This window comes from Stegodyphus dumicola, chromosome 7 (assembly GCF_044657685.1).
Source record: "Stegodyphus dumicola isolate Sdum_Otavi_A_Nest chromosome 7, ASM4465768v1".
Taxonomy (NCBI): Eukaryota; Metazoa; Arthropoda; class Arachnida; order Araneae; family Eresidae; genus Stegodyphus; species Stegodyphus dumicola.
In genome coordinates this window covers 186,752,219-186,773,815 of record NC_140774.1, presented here as the reverse complement: position 1 = coordinate 186,773,815, position 21,597 = coordinate 186,752,219, and the positions used below count along the sequence as shown (strand labels likewise).

The 21,597-nt window shown below is 34.6% G+C and overlaps 1 long non-coding RNA gene across 4 annotated transcripts in view; it reads left to right on the top strand.

The window, feature by feature from the left end:
• Window positions 1-21,597, top strand: part of LOC118197308 (uncharacterized) — a 397,612-nt gene that overhangs the window by 89,088 nt on the left and 286,927 nt on the right. For all 4 annotated transcript variants that reach the window (XR_015042271.1, XR_015042268.1, XR_015042265.1 and 1 more), the window contains exon 2: window positions 13,035-13,193. This is a non-coding gene — a long non-coding RNA (uncharacterized LOC118197308). The remainder of the gene's footprint in view (window positions 1-13,034; window positions 13,194-21,597) is intronic.

Below are 21,597 nucleotides of genomic sequence, written 5' to 3'. Positions count from 1 at the left end.
ATGATTCAGGATGAAAGAAGACATGGCCGACCATCAAAGCTATCCAATGGAATAAAGGGAATTATCGTTCGAAATATTAAAAAAAAAATCCAAAAATGAGTGCTCCTAAAGTTGCTGCTGATTTACAAGCATTATATGGAGTAAGTGTTAATCCTGAGACTATTGGAAGAGTAATTCGATCTGCTGGATATCACGGTAGAGCAGCCAGGAAAAAATTCTTCGTGAGTGAAAAGAATAGAAAACTCAGACTGGCTTTCGCAACATCCAACATAAATAACAATTCTGATTACTGGAATGAAGTTATATTTTCTGATGAGAATAAATTTAATATATTTGATTCTGACGGTAGAATTTTGGTGTGGAGAAAAACCAGGGAAGAATTTCGCAAATACACCATTTCTTCAAAACAACAATTAAAATCGGTGCTTCAAGAAGAATGGGGTAAAATCACTCCAGAAATCACAAAAATTAGTCGAATCCATCCCAAGAAGATTAAATCATGTTTTAAAAGTAAAAGGAAATCCAACAAAATATTAAAACCTTTTATAAAGTAAAATTTTTGGATAAATATTTGATGGAAAAGTAAGTGTCCCATTACTTATGTGAGTCATTTTTTGCTCCGTTTTAAACAATTGTATTTTTATTAAATTGATATTTTAATATTTTGAGAAAATGTATGTTATGTAATAATTGTTACTAAATTTAAGTATTTTTACACAATACAAAAAATTTTTACATGTTTTTTTAAATTTATTTTACTACAGTTTCCTTTTGTAAAGCATAAGTGTCCCATCACTTTTGTGAGACAGTGTACGTACATTTTAAAAGCTAATTTTCTAACTCATTATGGTACACAACATTATATTTTTGAAATAACTTTAAAATTCGAATATCTAAAATGGATCTGTTATAAAGTTTTGAAATTTTTACATCTTATAAAAACAAATTCTCTTATTCTCTTTTAAAGTAATGATGTTAACCTAATATTAATTAGTTAGTTCTCTAGAATTTATTTTAAACTTGTCATGTGTGTGTTTTGTCTTTGCTCTGACATGCGTAACTTTTCAAACTAAATGCATTCCAGAAAGAAGGCTGCCAGATCTAGTGGCTAGTTATATAAAACAGGAAAAATGCATATTTAATGTAAGCACTGATAGTCTGTAACGCAGATGCATTATCAAAATAATTAAGGAAAACGTCTGCCAACATTCAGGGACTTTTTATCATTTTAAATTGCTGTAAGAAATAGCGTATTTTCCCTCTTTTTACTTCTTTGTACGAAGTAAAAAGGAAGTTTCAGGCAGCATATTTCAACGAAAATATCTATTTTTACTGCTATCGAATGCAATTTAACGATAATTTTGCGTGATATCTATATATATGTAATATACGTAAGGACAGAATAAAAGACTCTTTTCCTTCAAAAAATTATAAAACTTCTTTAAAATTAATTCCGAAGAGAATTTTTTGTGGCGTCTGTACGAACGTATGTACGTACGTATCTCGCATAACTCAAAAACGAGTAGCCTCAGAACGTTTAAATTTTGTACATACGACTGCTATAACATGTAGATGTGCACCTCGTATTTTGGTTGCAATCGGCCGCACCATATATATGGTATATGTATCCACTCTGTTACCCTGCTCAGTGATCTCAGTTTCATTACTCTTATATGTTTGTAAATTGTACATTTTTGGCTTTAAAAATGATTGTATTATATTGTTTTTATCTTCCGGTTAAGGTTTTTATGCATTTAGTAAATCTGTATGCAATATTTTTAGAATTATCAACAATTGTAAAGTTGTCTAAGTGCCGCTAAGCATTTTTTTTATGGCGGCCATTGATGTTTACATTTGAAACAGGAGACTAGTGGATTTGTTGCCAATCTAGAGAAACTTAACTTCGCAACAACAAAGATAGCGCATTCATTTAGTATTGCCAATTAAATCATGCTTAATTCTTTCTGGAATTTTTTTCGAGTAAATAAGTGTTTGAGATTTACTTCGTAATTTTTAATATAGATATTTTGAGTTTTTACGTATTTTTGCCTTCTCGAAGTGAGAACTGAATTAATTAAATGAGAAATACTCAATCGTCTGTGAAAAACTGTTTCTTTTTTGATTTGTTTGCTTAATTTCTTTTATACATAGTTCTAGCTTTATTATAGTATTTGAATAGAACATGTGGCAACGATTAGATAATTCTTTAAATGATATAAATTTTGTGAATTCTGAGTTATAATATGAACGAAATATAATACTGTTAAGTAAACCTAGCGCCAAGTGTCGCTATGGTAAACAAAGTGAATTTTAAAGAATGCATTTATTCTATTGTGGTTTATGCGCTGTCGGCGAAGTAGGTGAATTATCTCAATAAGTTAATTTCCGAAGGACGCAGTTACAGTAAGCACAAAATAAATAAAAAGTATTCCTGAGTAAACTATCGGTAACTGTCACAATAATTATTTATTTAAAAGAAACCTACATTCCAAAACGAATACATAGTAAAGTTAACATTACAATGTCTAATAATACATCTTCATTTCTACTTCTTTGTATCTTGAACCTCGCCCGCTCTTGTTGTTGCGCACTGGTAAACCATTGCTAATTAATTGCTTCTGGAAGTGTAACTAGCAAGACAAAAGTAGTAAGATTAGTAAGACGAAAGTATTCATTATGTGGACAAATCCATTTTAAGATTTAGGGGAACCCGCTTTCTGAACATTTTAAATAGAGAGGAAATTAAGTGAATACTTAAAAAAGTTTCAGAACCATGTGCTAAAATATTAAAGGGTAATAAGTAATATTTGTATTATTGAGATTTCCAAGATTTGTATTGAAACTTTAATAATTATACTATATTATGGAAGAATTCAAGCTATTGCGTTACAAATAAAATTTATTATTGTTTCATTATCATAACTATAATAGTCATTATTATAAATGAAATTTGCTATTGCTTCATCATCATAGTGATTGAATGTTTCGGATAAATTCGTTACAGTACTTTATGTTTCGTTTCTTGCAATTGCTATGCTTATTTCTGTACTGACTTTCCATAAATGGAGCATTCAGAATATGTAGAAATTTCATGACTATTCAGGTTATATTATGACTTATGTTCATAATAATACGAGGCTTTTAACTCAAATTTCATTGTTTAGTAAGGTATATAATCGAAGAATATGACGAAGGCATGCAGATAGGAAGGAGTAAATAGCTTATACATTTGATGCAATTCTTCGTATTACTAGAATTTATTTCCAGAGTAATTATATGCAATTATTTGTATTTCTAATTACTTATTCGAAATTTTATTTTCAGAGTAATTTAATGAAATTATTTGTATTTCTAAAGATTATTTCCGGAGTAATTTTATGTAATTATTTGTATTTCTAATTATTTATACGAAATTTTATTTTCAGAGTAATTTAATGCAATTATTTGTACTTCTAAAGATTACTTGCAGAGTAATTTTATGCAATTATTTCTACTTCTAAAGATTACTTGCAGAGTAATTTTATGCAATTTTTCTACTTCTAAAGATTACTTGCAGAGTAATTTTATGCAATTATTTGTATTTCTAATTATTTATTCGAAATTTTATTTTCAGAGTAATTTAATGCAATTATTTGTACTTCTAAAGATTACTTGCAGAGTAATTTAATTCAATTATTTGTACTTCTAATAATTACTTGCAGAGTAATTTTATGCAATTATTTGTATTTCTAATTATTTATTCGAAAATTAATTTGCAGAGTAATTTTGTTCAATTATTTACCACCAGGTACCCTAACAGCTTATACTTCAATTCCATTTCTCCTTTTCTCGTGACTTATGCGTAAAGTGTTCACGAAAAGATTGATTTAAACAGCATTTTCATGTTTCATAGAATATCTTTTTCTTTTGGTATATTCTGACTTCCTCAAGTTGATTTATGGTTATACAGTATAAATTTCTCCAATTTAAAATAATATTTGGGAATAGTCCTAGGGCAGTTATATCAACACAAAAATCACAAAAAGGCGAATTTAATTTTGGTTTTTCCTTCTACATGTGCACAACTCAGTACCGTAGGTCAATGGATTTTATTTGCTTCATGTCGTTTCATCAAATAAAATTTCAACTAAAGTTATATTTTTAATGTGATTTTTTATTAATAACATTAATAACAATATAAAAAAAATAAAAATCTGAAACGTTTCAGATTTTAAATTACGTCCAAAAGGGCGTTTTTTTAACATTTTTTCTGTTACCTTTATTTATTAAATATCACGTTCTTCGCACTTAAACCATAAAATTCAGCTTAAGAGCAATATCCCAAAATAGTTTTACATTGAACATAGCTTTAGAATTTCCGATACAGAGTCTCGCGCTTTGGAGATAAAAATGTTTTTTTTTTTTTTTTTTTTTTTTTTTTTTTTTTTTTTATGTACAACGTTGCCATGGCTCGCTTTGAAATCCTTGAGTTTTGTTAATCAAAAACTCGTTAAAGTTTTACAAAGCAAGAAATCGATAATAAAACAAATTTCAAATTTGGGCTTCCACATTCCCATATTCCCAGTAGATTACGTTATTCAAAATTCGATGGCTCTATGTACGATTGTTTTATCACAATGCGAGAAATATACATACATTTACGCAGATTTTTCATTACTTAATTTCTTCAAATATAATGTAGGACTGTAGCATTTGGTGGCAACAGTTTGAAAAGTGAAACGGACATTTATAATGAACCAACGCATAATCGCAAAACGGAAACAACTGTCCTTCAGGGACAAAGCCCCTTTGGACTAACAATGTATTGCAGGTGATATTCTCCTGAAAACAATGCTCGCGTTTAAATTAGAGGAACAAAAATTGGATCATATAGGTAGCTAAAATTTCCAAGAATTTTATTCACATAACTTTGTAGAGTGAGGTTTTAGACATTTTGTACCTAATCTTATTTTTCTTAGCGATATCCTTGAACACTCACTTAGAGCTACAAAACTTTTCTAGTTAATATATTATATATCAATTAATTCTAAGACAGTCATTTTGAACTAAACAGTTACGAATTTCCCTTAGGTAGGAAATCTGTAAATAATAATAAAATTTGCTATTGCTCATTATCACATTGCACTAAGTTTTGGAAGCAGATGTTATGAGAAAATTACCCCAAACTGAGCATCCATATTTGGAAAAAAATATATGAAGGCAGTGAGTATTCGTAACGAAACCGACTGACTGATAACCATCTTCCCGGCCCCTGGCTACTAAACATCAGCACTTAGACAAATGATTTCGTTTAACTTAATGCTTTTAAGGTATGTGCCTACATAAAGAGCCCCTTTTTTTTAAATACATAAAATTTTAATTAAACACACATGTTTTTGAGTAAGATGGGATATAAAACTATGAATTTAAATGGAATTTTATAGAACGTTTCATTAAATTTTAATATAGGCAAATATAGGCAATATTTAGTAAGCTTTTAGAGAAAATTTTCATTTACGCCATATCTTTTAAAATAAATTCTAATGAATATACTTCATTAATCTTTACACAGTATATAATTAACATACTTACCTGTGTTCTGTAGCAAAAGATTTGCAGTGCTTCTAAAATTTTTTGAAATATTCAAAACTTCGTGCAAAAACTCAAAATTTAAACAAAAAAAATCCTCTTTTCTTTTAAATACTGTCAATAAAATCAATAAATAAATACAAAGAGGTCATATTTTGCTACAGAACACAGATAAAGATGAATCAAACATTTTGGCAAAATTTCATTTCAATATTCTAAATACATTTTGAGAAATTAACGTAATCGCAATCAAAAGTAACGAAAAACACAATTTCTCAGAAAATGCATTTAAAGATTTTAATACAGCACAAAAAATTTTGTAGTCATTTTAGACCTTTAACACTCGCCGTATTTGTATATTAGGCCCTCTTTTACTTCATTCTTAACTAATTTTGACTTTCTTTTAGCATTTTACTGGTTAAGTTTGCTGCTTGTAGAGATTGGCGTTTAAATTTCTGAATTTGCTGTTTGTCTATTCCCATGTAGCTTTCAAGCATAATGGGATCAATTTCTATTTCTATATACTTGAAAATAGGTAAAAGTCCTAAATATTTTGAATTAAATAATAATACAGCAATATCTGCACCTAAAAGCAATGTTTTCAGTTGGACAAAAGTTCCTTTAGGTAAAATATACCTCAAAAGGTTATTAAAATACTCATTATTGTTTTGAGTCTTCCCATGTAGGCGTTTTATCAGCAAAGTGTCACACAGTGAAAGATGTGTTGCTTTTACAGCTTTTATATTGTTTAATAGTTAGAAAATAGTTATTTAAACTTATTGTTTACATTTTTACGACCATTTAACTGCCAACTTCCGGCATCCAAAAATTCACTTCCGGTTTACTTTTTGTACTATAACTTTGCTTCTATTTATCGTAAACACAACAATAAAGCATTTTTGGAAACCTAAATATATGGCCTATAAAATGAATAAATAAAAATATTTCCGAAAATTTTCACCAAAACGACGAATTTAGGGTAGGCACATACCTTAAATGAAGACTCATTATGTTCTTATTAACTTCTATGGTACGCTTTACTATCCTAGAATACACTAACTTGATTTGAGAGAGGCTCAAGATTCCTATAGCATAACTCTTCTGTTTCGAGAGAAGTTATTCATTCGTTTGAGATAAAAGTTGGGGTAATTGTTTTGTCCGTTTGAAGACAGGTTGTGGGACGCCGAAAAAAAATGTCCAGAACAACGCAGCTTTGAAAAAGTACAGTGACATTTTTCTTATAGATCTTCCCATCGTAAAGGTTAGGAAAACTGCTTTCCTTCTTCAATTCGTAATTAATTATATCATCATATAGCTCTTTGAGGAACAGTGCACTTGAATGAACCAAAAGTATGTTCCTTTTCAGAGATTAGGCTCTCAGTGTGGAAATAGCCAACGCGTAGAGACGTTAGATTATTTCATTCTTCTTATAGATCTTCCCATCGCATAGGTTAGGAAAACTGCTTTCCTTCTTGGATTCGTAATTAATCATATCATCATATAGCTCTTTGATGAACGGTGCACTTGAATGAACCAAAAGTATGTTCCTTTTCAGAGATTAGGCTCTCAGTGTGGAAATAGCCAACGCGTAGAGACGTTAGATTATTTCATTCTTCTTATAGATCTTCCCATCGCATAGGTTAGGAAAACTGCTTTCCTTCTTGGATTCGTAATTAATCATATCATCATATAGCTCTTTGATGAACGGTGCACTTGAATGAACCAAAAGTATGTTCCTTTTCAGAGATTAGGCTCTCAGTGTGGAAATAGCCAACGCGTAGAGACGTTAGATTATTTCATTCTTCTTATAGATCTTCCCATCGCATAGGTTAGGAAAACTGCTTTCCTTCTTGGATTCGTAATTAATCATATCATCATATAGCTCTTTGATGAACGGTGCACTTGAATAACCAAAAGTATGTTCCTTTTCAGAGATTAGGCTCTCAGTGTGGAAATAGCCAACGCGTAGAGACGTTAGATTATTTCATTCTTCTTATAGATCTTCCCATCGCATAGGTTAGGAAAACTGCTTTCCTTCTTGGATTCGTAATTAATCATATCATCATATAGCTCTTTGATGAACGGTGCACTTGAATGAACCAAAAGTATGTTCCTTTTCAGAGATTAGGCTCTCAGTGTGGAAATAGCCAACGCGTAGAGACGTTAGATTATTTCATTCTTCTTATAGATCTTCCCATCGCATAGGTTAGGAAAACTGCTTTCCTTCTTGGATTCGTAATTAATCATATCATCATATAGCTCTTTGATGAACGGTGCACTTGAATGAACCAAAAGTATGTTCCTTTTCAGAGATTAGGCTCTCAGTGTGGAAATAGCCAACGCGTAGAGACGTTAGATTATTTCATTCTTCTTATAGATCTTCCCATCGCATAGGTTAGGAAAACTGCTTTCCTTCTTGGATTCGTAATTAATCATATCATCATATAGCTCTTTGATGAACGGTGCACTTGAATGAACCAAAAGTATGTTCCTTTTCAGAGATTAGGCTCTCAGTGTGGAAATAGCCAACGCGTAGAGACGTTAGATTATTTCATTCTTCTTATAGATCTTCCCATCGCATAGGTTAGGAAAACTGCTTTCCTTCTTGGATTCGTAATTAATCATATCATCATATAGCTCTTTGATGAACGGTGCACTTGAATGAACCAGAAGTATGTTCCTTTTCAGAGATTAGGCTCTCAGTGTGGAAATAGCCAACGCGTAGAGACGTTAGATTATTTCATTCTTCTTATAGATCTTCCCATCGCATAGGTTAGGAAAACTGCTTTCCTTCTTGGATTCGTAATTAATCATATCATCATATAGCTCTTTGATGAACGGTGCACTTGAATGAACCAAAAGTATGTTCCTTTTCAGAGATTAGGCTCTCAGTGTGGAAATAGCCAACGCGTAGAGACGTTAGATTATTTCATTCTTCTTATAGATCTTCCCATCGCATAGGTTAGGAAAACTGCTTTCCTTCTTGGATTCGTAATTAATCATATCATCATATAGCTCTTTGATGAACGGTGCACTTGAATGAACCAAAAGTATGTTCCTTTTCAGAGATTAGGCTCTCAGTGTGGAAATAGCCAACGCGTAGAGACGTTAGATTATTTCATTCTTCTTATAGATCTTCCCATCGCATAGGTTAGGAAAACTGCTTTCCTTCTTGGATTCGTAATTAATCATATCATCATATAGCTCTTTGAAGAACGGTGCACTTGAATGAACCAGAAGTATGTTCCTTTTCAGAGATTAGGCTCTCAGTGTGGAAATAGCCAAAGCGTAGAGACGTTAGATTATTTCATTCTTCTTATAGATCTTCCCATCGCATAGGTTAGGAAAACTGCTTTCCTTCTTGGATTCGTAATTAATCATATCATCATATAGCTCTTTGATAAACGGTGCACTTGAATGAACCAAAAGTATGTTCCTTTTCAGAGATTAGGCTCTCAGTGTGGAAATAGCCAACGCGTAGAGACGTTAGATTATTTCATTCTTCTTATAGATCTTCCCATCGCATAGGTTAGGAAAACTGCTTTCCTTCTTGGATTCGTAATTAATCATATCATCATATAGCTCTTTGATGAACGGTGCACTTGAATGAACCAAAAGTATGTTCCTTTTCAGAGATTAGGCTCTCAGTGTGGAAATAGCCAACGCGTAGAGACGTTAGATTATTTCATTCTTCTTATAGATCTTCCCATCGCATAGGTTAGGAAAACTGCTTTCCTTCTTGGATTCGTAATTAATCATATCATCATATAGCTCTTTGATGAACGGTGCACTTGAATGAACCAAAAGTATGTTCCTTTTCAGAGATTAGGCTCTCAGTGTGGAAATAGCCAACGCGTAGAGACGTTAGATTATTTCATTCTTCTTATAGATCTTCCCATCGCATAGGTTAGGAAAACTGCTTTCCTTCTTGGATTCGTAATTAATCATATCATCATATAGCTCTTTGATGAACGGTGCACTTGAATGAACCAAAAGTATGTTCCTTTTCAGAGATTAGGCTCTCAGTGTGGAAATAGCCAACGCGTAGAGACGTTAGATTATTTCATTCTTCTTATAGATCTTCCCATCGCATAGGTTAGGAAAACTGCTTTCCTTCTTGGATTCGTAATTAATCATATCATCATATAGCTCTTTGATGAACGGTGCACTTGAATGAACCAAAAGTATGTTCCTTTTCAGAGATTAGGCTCTCAGTGTGGAAATAGCCAACGCGTAGAGACGTTAGATTATTTCATTCTTCTTATAGATCTTCCCATCGCATAGGTTAGGAAAACTGCTTTCCTTCTTGGATTCGTAATTAATCATATCATCATATAGCTCTTTGATGAACGGTGCACTTGAATGAACCAAAAGTATGTTCCTTTTCAGAGATTAGGCTCTCAGTGTGGAAATAGCCAACGCGTAGAGACGTTAGATTATTTCATTCTTCTTATAGATCTTCCCATCGCATAGGTTAGGAAAACTGCTTTCCTTCTTGGATTCGTAATTAATCATATCATCATATAGCTCTTTGATGAACGGTGCACTTGAATGAACCAAAAGTATGTTCCTTTTCAGAGATTAGGCTCTCAGTGTGGAAATAGCCAACGCGTAGAGACGTTAGATTATTTCATTCTTCTTATAGATCTTCCCATCGCATAGGTTAGGAAAACTGCTTTCCTTCTTGGATTCGTAATTAATCATATCATCATATAGCTCTTTGATGAACGGTGCACTTGAATGAACCAAAAGTATGTTCCTTTTCAGAGATTAGGCTCTCAGTGTGGAAATAGCCAACGCGTAGAGACGTTAGATTATTTCATTCTTCTTATAGATCTTCCCATCGCATAGGTTAGGAAAACTGCTTTCCTTCTTGGATTCGTAATTAATCATATCATCATATAGCTCTTTGATGAACGGTGCACTTGAATGAACCAAAAGTATGTTCCTTTTCAGAGATTAGGCTCTCAGTGTGGAAATAGCCAACGCGTAGAGACGTTAGATTATTTCATTCTTCTTATAGATCTTCCCATCGCATAGGTTAGGAAAACTGCTTTCCTTCTTGGATTCGTAATTAATCATATCATCATATAGCTCTTTGATGAACGGTGCACTTGAATGAACCAAAAGTATGTTCCTTTTCAGAGATTAGGCTCTCAGTGTGGAAATAGCCAACGCGTAGAGACGTTAGATTATTTCATTCTTCTTATAGATCTTCCCATCGCATAGGTTAGGAAAACTGCTTTCCTTCTTGGATTCGTAATTAATCATATCATCATATAGCTCTTTGATGAACGGTGCACTTGAATGAACCAAAAGTATGTTCCTTTTCAGAGATTAGGCTCTCAGTGTGGAAATAGCCAACGCGTAGAGACGTTAGATTATTTCATTCTTCTTATAGATCTTCCCATCGCATAGGTTAGGAAAACTGCTTTCCTTCTTGGATTCGTAATTAATCATATCATCATATAGCTCTTTGATGAACGGTGCACTTGAATGAACCAAAAGTATGTTCCTTTTCAGAGATTAGGCTCTCAGTGTGGAAATAGCCAACGCGTAGAGACGTTAGATTATTTCATTCTTCTTATAGATCTTCCCATCGCATAGGTTAGGAAAACTGCTTTCCTTCTTGGATTCGTAATTAATCATATCATCATATAGCTCTTTGATGAACGGTGCACTTGAATGAACCAAAAGTATGTTCCTTTTCAGAGATTAGGCTCTCAGTGTGGAAATAGCCAACGCGTAGAGACGTTAGATTATTTCATTCTTCTTATAGATCTTCCCATCGCATAGGTTAGGAAAACTGCTTTCCTTCTTGGATTCGTAATTAATCATATCATCATATAGCTCTTTGATGAACGGTGCACTTGAATGAACCAAAAGTATGTTCCTTTTCAGAGATTAGGCTCTCAGTGTGGAAATAGCCAACGCGTAGAGACGTTAGATTATTTCATTCTTCTTATAGATCTTCCCATCGCATAGGTTAGGAAAACTGCTTTCCTTCTTGGATTCGTAATTAATCATATCATCATATAGCTCTTTGAAGAACGGTGCACTTGAATGAACCAGAAGTATGTTCCTTTTCAGAGATTAGGCTCTTAGTGTGGAAATAGCCAAAGCGAAGAGACGTTAGATTATTTCAAAGCAGGAGACATGAAAAATGAGCAATGCCCTCGCCGGGACTCGAACCACGGATCGCTCGAATACGCGCCCGGTGTGCTGAGCGTTGCACCACGAAGCATGCTAAGAAGGCGGGAGAAATACGTTATAAACGGATCTGGGAAAAAGAATAAAATAGATGAAAAATTCTTTTCGTGCGCTGATGTAAAGGCAATGGCTCTGTAAAAAATTTACTTTGTGTTGTTTAAGATCCAGCTATTGGGAAAATTCCTATTTTTTACTTAAAAGTAGAGTAATAAATAAACTGTTTACATGGTCCATATTTGTAAGATTTATTTTTCTGAAAATTGTCCTTTGTGTCCCTTCGCATGCCGGGAGGTGTAGAGGGAAATTAGGTTTATCTATTAAGCCTTAGGTGGTAATCGTAGTTGTATCACTTTTCTTTTCCTGCGAAATGGTTGAATGTTCCTGATCGCGTTCAGGATGGTGTTCTAAGCTATCCATCTATCAATGAAATATGATGTAAAGCGAGGTTGCATTAAGTACCCATTGATTAATAAATAAAAATCGGATAAAATTTGGAAAAAAAGTATTCAAAGGAGAGAGGATGAAAAAAGAAAAAAGAAAACGAGGGTGAGAGAAAATCTGTAAGTAAGGCTGACTAACTTATTTTTCGTTTCAAAGCAGAAACCCCCTTGTCTTGATATTTCCTTGGATAAACAGAACGACAAAGAGAAATGAAGCGAAGTCGAAAGGGTGTGGTGTATTTAATTATGGCAAAGCACACTAGGGCTATCTGCCTAAGGGAAGGGATGCCTTCGTGGAGGACTTTCTAAGGGAAACTGGCTCGTATACACGTTACACATGGGGAAAACCACGAAAACAGCCATGCAGCCAGCCCGTTCGCGGGATTCGAACCTCGGACCGAACTACCAGTGTTCAGCGATTTTACCGCTCGGCCGCTGGTGGGCCCGAAGTCGAAAGGGAAGGAAATAACTGACTGACTCTTGGCGCACTTGGCGCAAATTGCTTTGGCGAATATAAAAACTATTATCCTACTACCTTTTTGGACTGTTAACCATAGTGTGCGATTGACGGATCCAATTCTTTTCAACTTAAGATGAGACTGCGTTTCATATGGTTCTTTGATCTTGATTCAAATTTTCGAGCAACTAGGTACCCGCCGATAACATGACTTATTATCCGATTATATCCCCGATATGTTAACCTTTATTATCCGTTTATATTTCTGATCTGTTAATTTTGGTTTCTGCAGTAATGATCCTGTTTACCGTTCTTAAAAACAAGACGAGTTTCATCAGGTTATTTTCTTTTAATTCCAGCTTCAATGGTTCTGTGTTTCGAAAGTTTCCTTACAACAGAGCTCGAGGATATTGGAATCCGCTGCTTCATGTGATTGATCTATTTTCCGACTGCTGCTCAGGATTATTAAAGAACCCTCAACATGAGAATTCTTGCTGTAATGTTTGAATACGACTCAAGTAAGCCTCTGAAATCTAAAATTTGTAAATTTTATGCATAAATAGTACTTCCTTTTGGTTAACATTTTTACATGTGCTTTCATTTTCAAATGTGTTTGTGCTTAAATATAACCCAAATGATGAATTTGTTATTAGTTGAAAGCTATTATCTTGTAGCCTTCCTCCCTTAACTTACACTGAAGTGACAAAAGTCATGGGATACCTCCTAATATTTTGTCGGCCCTCCTTTTGCCCGGCGAAGTGAAGCAACTCGACGTGGCATGGACTCAATAAGTCGTTGGAAGTTCCCTGCATAAATATTGAGCCATGCTGCCTCTATAGACGTCCATAATTGTCAAAGTGTTGACGGTGCACGGTTTTGGGCACGAACTAACCTCTCGATGATGACGCATAAATGTTCGATAGGATTCATGTCGGGCGATCTAGGTGGCCAGATCATTCGCTGGAATTGTCCAGAATGTTCTTCTAACCAATCGCGAACAATTGTGGCCCGGTGACATGGCGCATTGTCATCCATAAAAATCCCATCGTTGTTTGAGTACGTGAAGTCCATGAATGGCTGTAAGTGATCTCCAAGTAGCTGAAGGTATCCATTTCCAGTCAATGATCGGTTCAGTTGCACCAGAGGACCGAGTCCATGCCATGTAAAAACAGCCCAAACCATTATGGAACCACCACCAGCTTGAACAGTGCCTTGTTGACAACTTGGGTCCATGGCTTCGTGGGGTCTGCGCCACACTCGAACCCTACCATCAGCTCTTACCAACTGAAATAGTGACTCATCTGACCAAGCCACGGTTTTCCATTCGTTTAGGGACCAACCGATATGCTCACGAGCCCACGAGAGTCGCTGCAGGCGATGTCGTGCTGTCAGTAAAGGCACTCGAGTCGGTCTTCTGCTGGTATAGCCTAAAGAAGACAAATTTCGCCGCACTGTCCTATTGGACACGTCCCTCGTACGTCTCATATTGATTTCTGCGGTTATTTGATGCAGTGTTGCTTGTCTGTGAACATTGACAACTCTACGCAGACGTCGCTGGTCTCGGTCGTTAAGTGCAGGTGGTCAGCCACTGCGCTGTCCATGGTGGGATGTTATGCCTGAAATTAGATACTCTCGGCACACTCTTGACACTGTGGATCTCGGAATGTTGAATTCCCTAACAATATCCGAAATGGAATGACCCATGCGTCTAGCTCCAACTACCATTCTGCGTTCAAAGTCTGTTAATTCTCGTCGTGCGGCCATAATCACGTCAAAGCCTTTTCACATGAATAACTTGAACACAAATGAAAGCCCTGCCAAAGCACTTCGCATTTATACATTTTCTACGCGATACTACTGCCATCTGTATATTTGCATATTGCTATCCCATGACTTTTGTCACTTCAGTGTACAACTTAAGTGTAGAGGACCATAGTGAACAGCTAAGCAAGTAATCGCTTAAGTTCAGTAACAGAAATGTAAAGCTCAAGAAGGGTTACCTACTCTTTATTGCTCAAAATAAAGATGAACAGTCGACTTCTTTCTGAGGACGTACAACAAAACCTCCACTTGGGCTCGAACTAAAAGTAAAAAGAACTAAGACTTGACTAATGCTTAACCCTTTCCAACCCGCTACCTCTTAAAGTTGGAGGTTTGATAAAAAAAAAAGGTGGGCAGTCTAATTAGGCCTAGAGGGGTACGCAAGTGAAATTTTGCGAAGATAGCACTTACCTTTTAATTCTGTAAGTGTGCCCAAAGTGGGCACACTGATTGAATAGACCTTTGAAAAGAGTGCTGAAACGAGCATTGCTGTCAATGAACTGATCGATGAGATGCGGAGAAACAAAGAATACAGTTATCCTAGATTATCTGTGAGCCTGGTCTGGGCACACCTAGGGTTCGCCGTTTGATTTTAGGCAAGATTTCAAGGTAAAAATTTAAAACTAATATAGAATAAGGAGATTAGCATACAGCCAAAAAAAGTAACATAGAAATTTCTTTTCAAACAATTCCTTTTATACCTCAAAAAAAAAAAAAAAATCTGGAAGATTTCTTTGAAAAATGAGGGTCTTAAAAAATTAAACATGGCTAAAATACATGGACTGGTTTGTGTTGAGCTGCCATCTACTATAAATAAAGAAGGTTGAGAGTAACCTATATTAACCTATAAATCCTTTTTCATTCAATTTTTCTGTGCGTACAGGAGGATACTTTTAGATGTGTCGGACACACTGTGCCGCAAAGAGTTAACTAAAGAGATATAGCCGAAGCTATCAAAATTCTAAATTTTTGGCCTCCTAAATATCGAATAAGCTACCGAAGCTAACAAGGCCCCCCTAATACGGCCGAGCTTAGCAACAGCTTAGAGAGATGTGGTCAAAAGGCAAACGCGGGCTAGTCAGAAACTCTGCTACTCTCTCTCGAAGTCAGTGTGTAAGGATTTTTATTAACAGTTAAATTTAGTTAAATTTCCTTTCCTATGGATTCTTAACTTCAATTTACCACTTCCGGCCAGAACGTAGTTTTAGAATCATGTCTGAACACTTAATGAGGAAGAGCGGTATTTAACCGCGAAGTTCTTCGGTTTTGGCGAGAGAGATACCAGGTATTCTGGCTGCACGCGTTCGCCTTTTTAGGCTACTCTATCGTAAGCTATTATCACGCTCGGCCGTACTTTAGGCTCTTGATAGCTTCGTAGTCAATTAGCGTTAAGGATTCAACGCCGTTAGAATCTTGATAGCTTCGGCTATATCTCTTTAGTTAAGATTTAGTTTTTTAGTTTAATTTTTAGTTTCTTAAGTTCAAGCCCGAGTGTCGGCTTTATTGTACAACTCAAGGACAGAGTGTTGTTAAACCTTATTTGAATAATAAAGGGTCCTTTAAACATTTCCAAGTTTATTTACTGTCTCACGAACTCAAGCGATTATTCGCTTACTAGTTCTTAAGATTCTTCACATCCAACCGTAACTTAGAATCACACATTGGGGTATCCTATAGAGTTTTAATTATAGACATTTGCTAATTTATACGCTAAAAAACTAATTCATTAGTTGGAAATACATTTGAGTTACGCATGTATACAGTATGTAACATGAAATTATATATATTATCGGGCAAAGTATGGAATCCGGCATTGTCTGGAATGCCAAAAAATGGCTGGCAATATATGAAACGATAAAACATTGCCTAGGCATTTTATAGTAATCCAAATGAGAAGACTGCAAAATATGAAATACATCTCATATTTTTTTCGAATAACCAAAACTGCTTACCAGAAGTTAATGAATGATGTAAAAAAAGCCAAAATGCTCCTAGGAGGGAACCATGGGACTATTGGTTGCTGAATCGCTAGGATGCGATGCTTGTGAAAAACAAAAGTAAACTCTTATTAAAGAAGGCCGTCAGTTATTTCACGTACTTCATGAAATTCATTTGGCTGTTGGGTACGTTGGACGTGACAGAATGTTGAAGGAACTTTAAACCAAATATTCCGCGGTATATGCCTAGGCAAATACCGCGGAATGATATTGAACTGTACATCCACCTTTGTGAGCTCTGCCAGAAAAAACAAAAAAGTATTAAAAAGAGCATGATTTTTTATGAAACCTATGATTTTTATGACTTTAGTTTCTGTTGTCAAGTATATCTTATTGATTTCCAGTCAGGAAATACAAATTTATCACGGTGTACCAAGATCATGTCACGAATTTATTTTTTGCTTATTTAGAGTAAACGTTTTTTAATGGCAGACTTTCATTATTTTTTCAAAATAACATTTGTATTTTTCAGGAATGAACGTCTTTTAGACAATAGCTTATTATGATCTTTTTTCATACTTTAAATAAAGCGCATTTGCCATTCTATAAAATATATAGGTAATATAGCCAATGCCTATGTAAAACATATAAGAAATCTCATATTTCATACCTTGCCTAAAAACGCCATGCATTCTATAAAATGCCTAGATATTCTATAGAATGTCGGCTTTTCATACAGTGTCAGTAACATATATATTATTAGCTTTTAATCTAACTGAAAGCTGAAAGAAAGTACGTTTTCAATCTTATGGATTTTAATGATCTACCACTTTCAGTCACAAAAATTATAAAGAAATCGAAGCGCATTTGAATTTCGCTTTTGTTGTATTAACTTCATCAACATATAGTCATAGCATATCTGCAGAGGTGACGGTGGGTAACATAACTAATAAAGATATCAATTTGTAAGGATTATGTTAATTTTATTAACAGTCAAATTTTGAGTTAAACTTCCTTTCCTATCGCTTCTTAATTTCAACTTACCACTTCCGGCCAGAACGTAGTTTTAGAATCACGTCTGAATACATAATGAAGAAGAGCGGTATTTAACAGCGAAGTTCTTCGGTCTTGGTGAGAGAGATACCAGGTATTCTGGCTGCACGCGTTCGCCTCCTTAGGCTACTCTCTCGTAAGCTATTATCACGCTCTGCCGTACTCTGGGCCCTGGATAGCTTCGCAGTCAATCACCGTTAAGGATCCAACTCTGTTAGAATTTTGATAGTTTCGACTATATCTCTTTAGTTTAGATTAATTTAGTTTAATTCTTAGTCTCTTAAGTTCAAGCCCGAGTGTCAGCTTTATTGTACAACTCCAAGATGGAGTTCTGTCAAATCTTATTTTGAATAATAAAGGGTTATTTTGCCCTCCCATCTTGTTGTTTCCTGTCACACGAACGTAAGCCATTATTCGCTTACTAGTTCTTAAGATTCGTCACTTTCGACAGCAACTTAGAATTACCCAGTGAGAATTTGACTTGAATACTACTTCTACTCGTTTGCATTAAACGCGATTATAAAAACACATTATGGTAGAAAACTGTAAGCTAAAATTAGGACGGATAGGAAAGGAGCTAAAAATAAAAACTGTTAAAAACTTAGGATAAACCTTACAATCTGTTAAGATAATCTTAAGGTATCTAAAATATTCCGGGTAAAGCCATGTTAAAACATTTATGTTTATATGAACATGATAAATTAGGTTGATTTGTAAATAAAGTGAATTGTCGAAGGAACTATAAAAATAGATTCATTCTGAATATATGTATATTTAGCTTTTTATCTGTCTGCCTCAGTAAAGCTTAAGGTTTAAGTTTAATTCCCATCTGAGTCTGAACTTGACGACTAAGTGGTTGCGATAATACGTAAGTACCATATTCTTGATTGAGTTTTTTTCGTGTGTAATCTTACGTTTGGTATCGCTGTTACACTTCGATTAAAAGTATCCACAACTACAATTTAAAAAAAATAAAACTAATTCTTCATTAAAAGAATCCTACATTTATTATTTTAAGATATATTCGTAAGTAGACTAGAAGAGAAACACGCTAATGTGACAATCAAAATCGTAAAAACAACCTTGTATTTAGCGTAGGTATAATCGATTGAGTGATGAAACATTCAATCGATTTCGAGGGCAGCTAAAGGTCCCTCCTCATTAGGAGAAAGAAATACCTAGAAAGAAGAAAATAAAGAAGAAGGAGTCACAGAAACACGTGGTCCTTATCAGCACTGCACGTGGTTATAACTAGATTTTCAATCAGAGTTGCACTGGCCGCCTACTTTTACTGAGCCAGGCTATCTGATCGAGCATGAAAAAAAAATTAGCGAAGTTAAAATAGGGAGCGAGGGGCAAATGCACCTTACGCTCAAAATCTGAACTTCAAACAACCACTGAACGGATTTTTATACCCTCTGGTAGTACCAAACGCGAGGAGGTGACGCCATCTATCGGCAAAAATAACTGAATTAAGATAGTAGAATTTTAAAGGCATTAGGAAGGACTGGATTGGACTTCAAATCATTAACTAAACCTGCTAAATCTTTGTGAATGTGAAAAGCCTCAAAAAAATCCAATTCACCTATGGAAGAAGCCTTTTGGATAATTTTTGCAGATCCAAAATCAAAATTATGGTTAAAAGTCCAACTATGATACGCTATTGAAGACTTGTTAATTCCGCCTTTTCTGACATAAGATTCATGTTCCTTGATACGAAATTTCAACGCTCTTTTCGTTTGGCCCATATATCTTAAACCACACTGACACGATATACTATAAATTCCCCAAGAATTCAAGACAGAAACGCAATCTTTTAGAATCGAAGGGTGAATTTTATTAATAGGGGAGAAACCGATTTGAAAATTGAATTTCTGGAGGATCCGTGCAATTTTATAGCTAACAGAAGGATAAAATGGAAGCACGACAAGGTCATTAATATTATTTCTAACAGTGGAATGTCTTCTTTGATGGGAATCTGAAAATTTTTTAACGGCTTTATCAATAATCACGGGAGAAAATCCACGGTCAATCGCAACTGCTCTCAAATAATTAAGTTCATTGCAAAGATTCAGAGGAACAAACTTTAAGCGCGCGGAATACATAATAGTAAAAAGAAGCTATTTTTTGCTTAACAGGGTGGCATGACTTGGCATGGGGTGGTAAATAAACTGCAAAGGGTTTACGGTACACAGTGGTGCTAAAATCAGTTTCATTGCTGATTATAAGAATATCGAGGAAGGGGAGCGAATTGTTGGATTCAATTTCAAGAGTGAATTGGATGGCTGGATCAGTTGAATTCATGATAGAATCTCAGATAAATCCTCTTTACAACCGTCGAAAAGTACGAAAGTGTCGTCAACATACCGAATCCAAAGACGAAAAGATACTTTATCAAATAATTTTATCTCAAAATAGTGCATATATATGCCAGCAAGTACCGGACTGAGAGGATTACCCATAGTCAATCCTTCAACTTGACGAAAATATGCATTTTGGAAAACAAAGTGGGTTTGACTTAGAGAAACTTTAGTAAGCGAAACCAACTCATTAATTTCAGTATGTGTGAAGTGAAATTCCCGAAGCCTAGTTTCAAGACAATTTAGTGCTCCTTCGACCGGAACATTAGTAAACAATGATTTGACATCAAATGAAACCATAATGGAACGAAGTGGGGAAATATTTTTAAGTTTATCAATGACTTCAACAGAATTTTTTACAGTGTCGATTAAGTGTTTCATTATACCTACGCTAAATACAAGGTTGTTTTTACGATTTTGATATTCGTAAGTATTGAATAAACAATACACATGGTTCTATCTTTGTGCCAATAAACATCTTAAATTAAGCTCCTTCTATATAAAAGATGGCAGCTTTTACTTCAGATCATTATGAAGCCTTCGAGACATGAAATCATATTTACGCATGCAAGTACCTGTACCACTGCGTGATACCTCTTAGTGAGATGCATTAGTAAACAATCGTTCTACAGTTTTTAGCCAAAAGGTGAGTTAGCCTATCTGGGATATTATTCTCGAAACTGCATTCTGCGTCGGTTCACTATAAATGTCCGTTTCACTTTTCAGATTGTTGTGCCAAATGCTATCGCCCTGTATTATATATAAACAAATGAAATAATGAAGAACTTGCATGAATGCATGGATGTTTCTCTCACTGTGAAAAACATCGGTACTTAGAGCCATCAAATTTTGAATAACGTTGTCCAGCACCCGACTATGGGCACCTGGAATCCCAAATTTGGAATGTGTTTTATGGTCTACTTCATATTATGGGAAACTTTGAAGGATTTTTAGTCCAAAGAAGCTTTGTCCCTGAAGGAATATTGTTTTTGTTTTGCGATTTTGCGTTGAATCACTATAAATGTCCGTTTCACTTTTCAAACTGTTGCCACCCAATGTTAGAGTCCTACATTATATTTGAGGAAATTAAATAATGAAAAATATGCATCAATGTATGTCTATTTCTCGCATTGTGATAAAACAACGTTACATAGAGCTATCGAATTTTTAATGACGTAATCCTCCGGCGAATATGGGCATGTGGAAGCCCAAATTTGAAATTTGTTTTATTATCTATTTCATATTTTGTAAAACGTTAACAAATTTTTGATTGAGAAACTCAAGGATTTCAAAGCGAGCATTGGCAACACTCTACGGGGGAAAATAAAACCTTTTTATCTCCAACGCGTGGAACTGTGTATCGGAAATTCTAAAGATAGGCTCATTTTAAAATTATTTTGCGACATTGCTATTGAACTGAATTTTATGGCTTAAGTGTAAAGACCATGATATTTAATAAATAAAGGTAACACACAAAACGTTAAAAAAAAATGCCCCTTTCGACCTTTCGACGTAATTTAAGATTTGGAACCTTTCAGATTTTTCAACTTTTTTTTTTGATTTATAAAATTTCAAAGCGAGTGACACTGTACGGAAAAAAATTATCTGCAGCGCGCGATACTGTCTATCTGAAATTCTAAATATATGCTGTTTTTAAATATGTTTAGCTAAAAAGGACATATTAACCAAAATGCTGTCGAATTTCGTATGTGTGTAAATGAAAACAAAACGCCCCTTTCTGAAAGCTTCGC